Genomic DNA, 10,527 nt, shown 5'->3' with positions numbered 1-10,527 from the left:
TTATATAATATGAGTTATATATACAAATATTAACATGAATAACCTAACAGAATGCTTTTCCTGAAGTGCTAGTATAATGTTTTGGGCTATCTTTTTCCTACTGCCCCCTTCTCAGTGGTAGATATCAAATTTAGGGCCTCAGATGTGCCAGGCAAGTGTCTACCACTAAGCTATAACCCCTTAAGTTTTATTATAACATTATAACTATTATATTAAAATTAGGTAACATAATATTAAATGTATTATACTTGCATAAATTAAGTTCATTTTCTTAATGTTTAAAAGCTATGTAAGATCAATTTGGGGGAATTTAATAATAAGGAATGATGATTAATTTATTGTTAACATTTTCTTTGTAATACTTCTATGATTGACCCCTATATTTGTTCTTATATGTATGTTTATATTTTTAATTATAAAAATAATATAAAGTTCCAGTGCTTTTCAAAATAAATGATGTGCTCCTGCGAAATATCATGTAAGTCAAAGAGGATGAAAACTAGTAATCCATGTAACAGTGGATGCAAGCAAGATAAATATGATTGGAAATCCTAAGATGATTGCATAAAGAACCCAAAGTTAAGGTTTTATATTACTAACCTGCTATGATTTGATTACAGTTAGTCCCCATAAAAATTTATATTGAAACTTATTTTTTCAACATGGCAGTGTTAGGAGGTATTTTCCAGTGAGAGATGTGTGGGACATGGGAATAAAAGCCATCATAAATAGCTTACTCCCTTCTGGTCAGAGTGAGTTCTTCCTCTCTGGGAACTGGTTTAGCTGCCATAAGAGCAGGATTTGATAAAGCAATCCTATACCATGTATATATCACATGTTCCCTCTTCCACACACTCCAGCTCCCCTTTCAGTTTTTCTGTCATACATGGAGTTGAACAAGACCCTCACCAGAAATCAAACAAATGTGAGAATCATGCTCATGGATTTCCATAATTATAGGGTGAACTAAATCCATCCCTTTGCAAATTACCCCATCTCAGGTGTTCCATTATAGCAACAGAAAATAAACTAAGGTAACACCCAAAGTGCAAATGATTCAAATAGAATTGAGAACAACTAATAAAAAAAAGAATTATCAAAAAACAAAACAAAACAAAACAAATAGAATTGAGAGGGTTATGGATTCCAGGTGGAGAACTTTAGAGAAGGAAATAGAACTGATGTTTTCAAACATTAATTAAATATATTGCTGAAAGAGAAGTGGTAAAATTATTTGATATTATAAAATTAATTATAATTACATAGAAATTTTTATTATGTGAATATAATGAGATAACAGCTAAAACAAAAAGTCACAAAAGCAAAGAGTAATTGTAAGACTCACAATTGATTAGTATGTAATGAGTATAATATAAAAGTTATCTATTATTTAACTTAATATTGTAATGTAACTATGAAGTATCTAAGTTGAGGATGGGTACTTTGAAATCATTTGAAGAAGAAGAGATAAGGCAGATGGCTAAATATTTTTATTAAATGAAAAGATAGCAATCAGCAACATGGAAGAGGGCCCTCATCACAACCATACCATTCTGGCACCTGATCTCACACATATACCTTCCAGAACTATGAGAAATGAGCTATTAAATATGTACTGTCATATTCCCCCTGTATTTAATATTTGAAAAGTAAAATTTGCTATTTTAAATAATCCATATATGTTTCGTATACTGCACATATGGATAGTAGTTTAAAGCTTATTATTTTTCTCCTCTGTGGATGTATTTCTCATATATTTCCATGTGAATATATGCATATATACTTAAGAATATGAATGAAAACACACATGTACACACACAAATTTCAAAAGAATTACCAGTGAGAGTTTGCTCTTATAATTTGTTTTTTACTTAGAAAGAATATTCAGGACTAGATACGGGGAGAAAGAGGAATAAAAAGAGAGGAGAAGGCAAGATAAATCTGGAGGATTACATTACAATAATTCTGGAGGAGTTTAGAATTGTTCACAAGCATGAACCACATTTCCCACCTACCCAATGAGTGTTATTTTCCAGGTACCCTTCTCTCTTAACAGACCAGGACTCTTGTAGGTGGTCCTGTAGAAAGAGGAGGGAATCTTAAAGACACTAGTGAAAATGATAGCATGAAAGGAGAAACTTCTACCCTAATTAATTTGGATCCCTTATGAAATACTGGGAAATTTTCTGAAGTGATTGACATGCTGAAACCACAGATAGTGGCTTATAAGAAACTTATTATGATTCTCCAAATCAGAAGAAATGCACCTCTTCCTGCCTGCTAAAAAGATAACTGACTCTAATTGATCATAACTCAAACAGTGACAATGCTTCTGTTTGTAATGAGCTGACTAGAAAAACACTGCCATATCTAGAATGCTCCTATACGAAGTGGTATTTAGCAACTTTCCACAATTATGTTATATCTATAGTGGTCTTATACTCAAAAATTCAGCATTCATGAAGTCAGTGGTTGCAGATTATTTATTGTAAATAAACTTTTATGTTGAGCATTAATGTGATCAACTTTATTCACCGGTACATGCATATACGACTTAGAACAAATAATGCTAGAAAACCAAAAGTAAGAAAGAAAGATTCAACATACATTTCCTCATAATCTGTCATATAATTCATGCAGCTTTATGTAATGAATGTCAATTTTAATTTTTCTACAGATGTTATAGTTAGATTATGTTTATTTCTACTAATATTCATATTTAATGCTGATAGGATTAACTGAATGATTATTCTTGATGCAATCTTCATACTGATGTTTGATATTTGCCATTTTTATTTTAGAATGCTTTTATTTTAGAATGCTTTTGGAGAAGGGGTTGATTTTATATGTTATAGTCAAAATCAAAATGAAATAGAAGAAATAAATCAACTTTATGCAAACATAGTAGTAACTAATTCACTAAATACATTCTCTATGAGCATATCAGGTGCATCTCCAATGTATTTTCATACAGAATTATTTCAAAAGGTACACATTATTGTGTTTGTATTGCTTTTACCACCAGTCCACTAGCAAACTTGATAGAAGTTATGGTACTAAGAAAAAGAGAAAGATCATGATTGTGATAGATCTGTCCAATAATTGCACTTGGTCAGTGTCTCTAAATCCTGGAAAATTTAAGAGATATTTATATGTGTTTGGTTTTATGTGGAGAATATTGAACCAAATTACTTATTTTGTTTGTTTGTTCAACCAAGAGTAAGTAAGGAGAGAGATTAATAATTTATTCAATTTATTTTTTCTTAATTGCTTTCTGTTCTTTTCTCCTTTTAAAATGGCAGGTAAACATATGCAAATAGTAGAAAACTAAAAATACAGAGAAAAAATATAAATTGTACACATTATTTAGGCAAAATTATGTTCATAGAACACCATATTAATATCCATAGTCTGAGGTTGAAATTAAGCCTATTTAAAACTTTTGTAATATGCTTAAATTGTATTTTCATTTTATTAATAAATAACACGCCACATAACAATATGTTAATAGCTATAAACATTAATAAGCATGATAACCTTTTTTCTATATGGTAAAAATACACAGGTATTACATAATTACTTACAAAATCAGTCATTAATATGTAAGAAACTAAAATGTCTTAAAAGTAAATAAATTATTATTAAGATTACACATTTAAGTATTTATAAGCATGTGCTATTTTCTAATACCAAAGAAAGCCAGAATTCTTAGAACTCAAAATTTGAACCTATTATTTCAAAAGTACATCTAATAACATAAAAATATTTCTTGTAAAAGGTTACTTTACCAATCAGTGTCATGTGGGGTTTTCTTCTTTTGTCCTGATGATTGAACTCAGGGTCTCACACCTACTAAGAACATATTTTACCACTAGCTACATCCAGGGCTCCATGTCATATATTCAAGTAGCAAATTTAACCACAAATGCTGGATGACATAGTCCAGATTTAAAAAGCTGACAAATTTAGCACAATTATATCAAATACAACTTTAGTTCAGATGAAGACATGCCTTACACCTCAAAATATGCATGCTTAATACAGGAATATAATCTGATGTTACATAAATACATAAATTTTTTAATAAATAAAAATAATGTCTCAATTTAATAGAACTTTAAAACAATAGACAATGAAGAGAAAGCTGGTATGGCTATAATTTCAGACAAAGCAAACTCCAAAGCAAGGAAAATCCTCTAGAATACAGAAAACTTTACATAATAATAAATGAACAGAATAATTCTCTCTAAGACATAGCAATCCTTAGAGCATAAGTACTTCCTCATCTGCACTGTGTCTGTTTGGTGCTTAGTGCAAAGCATTATATTAATTGAAAGAATAAAGATAATTAAGGAAATTTTGGATACTTCTATTCTTCATTTCAGAATAAAACTTAAGATCTGTCATTATCTTTTCAAATACATAATACCTGAAGATGTTTCAATTCCATGATTTGTTTTTAGAATTAGAAATTTAGGAATAAAAGACAAAAGTTGGGTAGCTGCAAATATGAATCATGTAATGACATAAAATAGGCCAATTTAAAATGTTATGTTCAGGGGCTAGGATTGTGGCTCAGCAGAGAGCTCTCACCTAACACGGGTTAGGTCCAGGTTCTATCCTCAGCACCACATAAAAATAAAGGTATTGTGTTGTGTCCATCTACACTTAAGAAAGAAATATTTTAAAAAATTTAAAAGTATGTTCAATTTTCAGTAAAAATGCTGCTTGTGTACTCTCAAGAACAAAGTAAAGTTAAATTTAAAATCCTGTTAAATAATTCCGCATTCAACAATAGTATATTAATGTCTAGGTAATTTGATAGCAATGCTATACAAAGAAACCCATACAGAATGACTTGTGAATTTAAGTCAAACTTTTTAAGACTAAGTGTAGCACAAAAAAAAAACAAAGAAAATCAATAATATCTGACATTTCTATACAAAAATTCAGCAGTTGGCTAAGCATGGTGGCACATGCCTGTAATACCAGTATCTCAGGAGGCTGAGAGTAGAGGACAAAGAGTTCAAAGCTAGCATCAGCAAGGGTGTGGTATTATGCAAATCAGTGAGACCCTGTGTCTAAATAAAATTCAAAATGTGGTGTGGGTGTTATTTCACTGGTCATGTGTCCCTGAGTTCAATTCCTCAGAACAACAAAAAATTCAGTATTTGTTTTTCCAAGTCTATACTTCTATCCAATAATAAGCCATAAATGCAGGTCAAATTTTGACAATATGATACTAACAGCAGTCATACTACAATCTCATTTCTATGGGACCATATGTAATAAATCACTTCCACACAGAAATTCCTGGGAGTATTTTAATACCTCTTGAGCAAACAATGCTTACTTCATACATACCATGTATTACTTGAGAAAGTCTATAACGGATACTCGTGAGTAATCTGAAGATAAAATTAATATTTAAGTGTCTAGACTTAAATCTAATAAAACATGTTGTCTAAAAGTTTAACTGCATTTTAAAACACAGAACATTATCTCCCTGAAAAGCTCCAGAGCCTAAAATCAGAAAATTTCCTCTATCACTAACAAGACATATACTGAATGCAAGCATGTATTTAATTCAACTTTGTGTATTTTGAATAAACCTTTTATGAAACAAAAGCTTCCATTTAAAAAATAAAAATATACTTTGTATTTTGATTTTTAAAAACTCTTACAAAAAAACCACAAAACTGTAACTTTAATTTCACAAAATTGATGCCAATAAATTTCTATATTAAAAATAGTTCAGAAGTTTTCCCATAATTATAATAAAGATAATTCATTTCTTTTTTACTGACTTTACACATCTATATTCATTACTTTTTTCCTACTACCATTCTCTTAAAACATTTCCTTTATTTCCTTACTATTCAGCTTACTATAAAAGGCAAGAATAAGTGCTATAGAAATGCTAAGTGTTGTTTTACTACAGATCTCTCTTCTGCTTTTCTGTTCTGGATTTTTTTTTGTTTGCTGTTTGGATTTCATTTTTGATACAATATGTTGCCCAGACATATCTGGAAATGTTGGGCTCAAGCCACCTTCCTTGCTACAGCCACCCAAGTAGCTGGGAAGCTGGGATTATAGGCATGTGCCACCCTGCACAGCTAATATATTCAATTTTTTTCCTATTTTTTAATTGCATCATATTAGTGATACATTAGGATTCATTCTGATGCAATTATAAATGCATGGAGTATGATCTCTTCCAATTCAGTATAAAATGCTTGCCTTTATCTACCCCCTCAGATCCTCTTTCCTTTCCTTTATTGATCTTTCTGCTATTTAAGTACATTAGTTTTTATTCTTTCAATTAATATCTTGTGGAAGTACATGATGATGATATTCACTCTAGTATAGTAATATTAGAGTTTTAAATAAAAATGAAGATACTGACAAAATTTTTAAAAACATGTTTTTCTATTTTCCTATGGCACTTCAGGTTCACAAAGGTATAATATGAAGATCTTTAGAAATACACTAAGTAGAAAGTGATATGAATTTAAAGCCTTCAAATACAAAATGGAAAGTTAGAGAATGGGCATGTAGAGCCTTAATATATCTAGTATAAATATTTTGGTGCTTTGAAAACAGATGACAACTTAACACTTAAGCAAACATCTTTCAAATTCATTTTCAAATCAAAATCAGAGCTGATTGTGTTTGTAATAAAGGTCTAATTATATCTATATCCTATCTTACACTTTAATCCTACAAAATAATCTCAAGTCATGTAGTATTAAGTAGATCACAGGGAAAATGAAACTTAGAAACAAATATTAGGAATTTTCTGATATGGAAAAGCACTCAACAGAATTATTAAACATAACAAATAATAAAATCAATAGTAATAACCCAAATGTTCTTACCAATTTCAGCAGGTAGTTGTTTGATTTTGTTCTCTCGAATGCTAAGCATTCTGAGTTTTGACAGGTTTTTTATGTCCTTTTCCATAGTAGTTATGCGATTAAAGTGAAGGTAGAGAGTGGTGAGAGAATCTAACCTATACACCACTGAAGGAATTTCTCTTAGTTTATTATGCCATAAATCAAGCAACTGCAGCTTCTTTATGTTATCAAGAGAGTCAGGCAAATTGGTAAGTGAATTTTCACTTAGAGCCAGTATCATGAGATTTACTAGACAGCCCACCACTGCTGGGAGGGACTGCAGTTTTTACTGTATAAATAAAGTTCGGTTAATTGAGCCAAGTGTTTGATTGATGATGGCAATACGTGCATAGACCTCTTGGATAAGTCCAAACACACTGAATTATCTTCCATGCATTTATTAAGCTCTTTAGTTACTTCTGCATTACTGGATTTTTCCCCAGTCCCACGTGGAGGACTTGCCCGCTTGATTGTATTAACTAAAAAAGCCACCCCTGGTTGGGCAGTACTGGAGATATTTTTTCCATCTTTGGCATCTTTCCCTTTGGTTTTAGGTTCTTTTTTATGGCTTTCTTTCTCCAAAACTCCAGAAGTCTTTGACATCTTTTCTCTTTCTTTGACTGATGGCACTTTCAGATCTTTCTCTTTAGAGTCTTTTTCTTTCCCTAAAATACCACTCATGGTGACTCAATCTTGAAAAAAAATACATTTACTTTTACTTTATTTCCTAGCAATTAAATTCAATGTTGAACAGAAAAACATCTCCTAAATCTTCTGAATTACATGGTCACATTGGTCACAACAATGACCCCACTTCTGGTACCAATTTTGTTTTCAGTCATCTTTTGCACCATTTTGACCAAAGTAACTGATATGAACAATTTTAAAGGAAAACAACTATTTTCGGCCTCATAGTTTCAGAGGTCTTAGTTCAAAAATTACCCACTTAATTACTCAGGTGAAATAGAAAGACATGTCAGAAGAGTGTGATGGATGAAAGCAGCTCAGGAGAAGGAAACAGAAAGGAAAAAGAATTGAGAGGCAGGCAAACGTGTGATCCCCTAATAATGGGGAAATATGTATATTTTGAAGGCATGCCTTTAAAGAACCACTTCTTCCAGCCTCATTCTACCTCTCTATAGTTACCACTCAGTTAATCCCTATCCAGAGTTTAATGCAATGATTAAATTAAATTTCTCATAACTCAGTAACTTCACATATAAACTTTACTACACTGTATCACACATGAGCTTTTGGACGTCAATGCCTACCTAAATCACAACAGTATTTCTAAGGGAAGAGTTTAATTCTGTGAGTACCTACATAAAAACAACATGAAACAAACAAAACAGAGACATATCAAAAAAACAATCTAAGGCTCTAGAAAAGCAAGAACCAATCAAATAAAAAAAAACAGCACAAGAAAGGAAATAATATCAGGTCTGAAATTAATGACAAGAATTAAAAAGCAATATAAATAATTAATGTGAAAAGAGTTGATTGTTTGAAAACATAAATAAGACTAATAAACACTTAGTCAAATTAACCAAAACAGAGAGAAGATAAACACAATTGGAGATGAAAAATCAGGTAACAGCACACATCACTGAAATGCAGAGGATCATTAGGGACTATTTTGAAAATATGTTTCAATAATTTGGAAAATCTTTATAAAAGGATACATTTCTATAAACATACAACCTACCAAAATCGAATCAAGAGCACATAGAAAATATAAACCAGATAAAAAGAAATGAGATTGAATTGGTAATAAAAGGCCTCCCAACAAAACAACAACAACAAAAACCCAGAGTGTCAGCTGAATTCTACCAGAATTTTAAGGAGTTATTACTGATAGTTCTCAAATCACTCAATGAAATGGAAAAAGTGTGTTGAGCATAGAAATTTCCAAAATCATCCTAGGAAGCTACTATTAGCCAAATACCTATGGACATATCAGGAAGATCAGGGTAGTATAGACCAATATATTTTATGAGCATAGATAAAAAAAATTTAAATATTTTTTTTAGTTGTAGATGGACACAATATCCTTATTTTATTTACTTTTTTTTAACGTGGTTCTGAGGATCAAACCCAGTGACTCACATGTGATAAGCAAGCAATCTACCATTGAGCCACAACCCTAACTCCCACAAATTCTTATTAAAATTTTAGCAAATCATTTACAAAATAAATTAAGAAGATTGTACATCATGATTACGTTGGTTTCGTACCATGAATGAATGTATGGTTCAACATATTCAAATCAAAAATTGTAATTCACCACATAAACATTATTAAGATTTAAAAATCAAATGATTATCTCAATATGAACAGAAAGAGCTTTTGACAAAATCTAGCACCCATTCATGATAAAACACTTAAGAATCTAGGTATATAAGGAACTTACTTCAACATTATATTTGTATTTTAAAAAATTAAAAAAAAAACATATCCTACTGGATAGGAAAGAACTGATAGTATTTTTGAATATCAGAAATGAAACTAGGATGTCTACTCTCATCATTGCTATTCAATGTAGTACTTGAAATTTTAGCCAGAAAAATTAGCCAAGAAAAAGAAATATGAGACATACAATTAGTAAAGAAACAAGTCAAATTATCACTTTTTGCAGATGATAACATTCTTTACCTAGAAATTTAAAAATTTCCAGCAGAAGAACTTAATGATCCATAAAAATAATTCAGCAAAGTAGCAAGATACAAAGTCTAAATACACCAATAATCTATCCACTGGGAAAAAAATCAAGAAACCATTCCATTTACAATAGAATTTTAAAAGTACATGGAAATAAATCTAACCAAGGAGGTAAAATAAAATATGTCTTCAATAAAAATTATAGACTATTAAAGCAAGAATTTGAAAAAAAGGATAATAAAAGATGGAAAGACCTCCCATGTTCATGGATATGTCCCATGGAAATTGCTAAATCATTTATATATCAAAAGTGATTTACAAATCCAATGCAATCCCTATTAAAATAATATTGGTATTTTCCCCAAAACCTAAAAAAATAGTTCTAAAATTTGTATGGAAAAATAAAATAACCAGAGTAGCCAAGATAATACTGGGAGAAAAAAAAACAATGCTGTAGCCAACATGATAACTGATTTCAATTTAAAATGAAGGGTTATAAAACAGCATGGTACCAATATTAAAAACAGACTCGTAGAACAATGGAAAAGAAGAATCTGAGACGAACCTATAGATACAGTCATCTGATCTTTGACAAAAGTGTCAAAACATACATTGAAGAAATGACAGTCTTTTTAACAAATGCTACTAGGAAAATTGGACATATGGAAAAATTATCTTAGATCCATCTTTATAACACTGTACAAAAGTCAAAGTCAATCAAATAAAAGTCAATCAACTCAAAGTCTATCAAATACCTGCTAATGAGACCAGAAATTATGCATCCATAGAAGAAAATACAGAAGTAAAATTCCAACATATATGTCAGAATGGCTATCAACAATTTAAATAAAAATAAATGCTGGTGAGAATCCTAGGGGACTGAAACTAATATAATATTGGTAACATTTTAAAATAAGTGCAATGTTTATGAAAGTCAATATGTAAGTTCTTTAAAACACTAGGAATGGAGCCA

The 10,527-nt window shown here is 30.6% G+C and overlaps 1 pseudogene; it reads right to left on the bottom strand.

Moving 5' to 3' along the window:
• Positions 1–6,828: 6,828 nt before the first annotated feature.
• LOC143640938 (leucine-rich repeat protein SHOC-2 pseudogene) lies at positions 6,829–7,577 on the bottom strand (annotated as a pseudogene).
• Between the last annotated feature and the right edge of the window lie 2,950 nt (positions 7,578–10,527).

This window comes from Callospermophilus lateralis, unplaced genomic scaffold, assembly GCF_048772815.1.
Source record: "Callospermophilus lateralis isolate mCalLat2 unplaced genomic scaffold, mCalLat2.hap1 Scaffold_79, whole genome shotgun sequence".
In the NCBI taxonomy this organism is placed as follows: Eukaryota; Metazoa; Chordata; class Mammalia; order Rodentia; family Sciuridae; genus Callospermophilus; species Callospermophilus lateralis.
The sequence above is the reverse complement of the archived record's forward strand: the minus strand, read 5'-3'. Positions and strand labels throughout refer to the sequence as shown.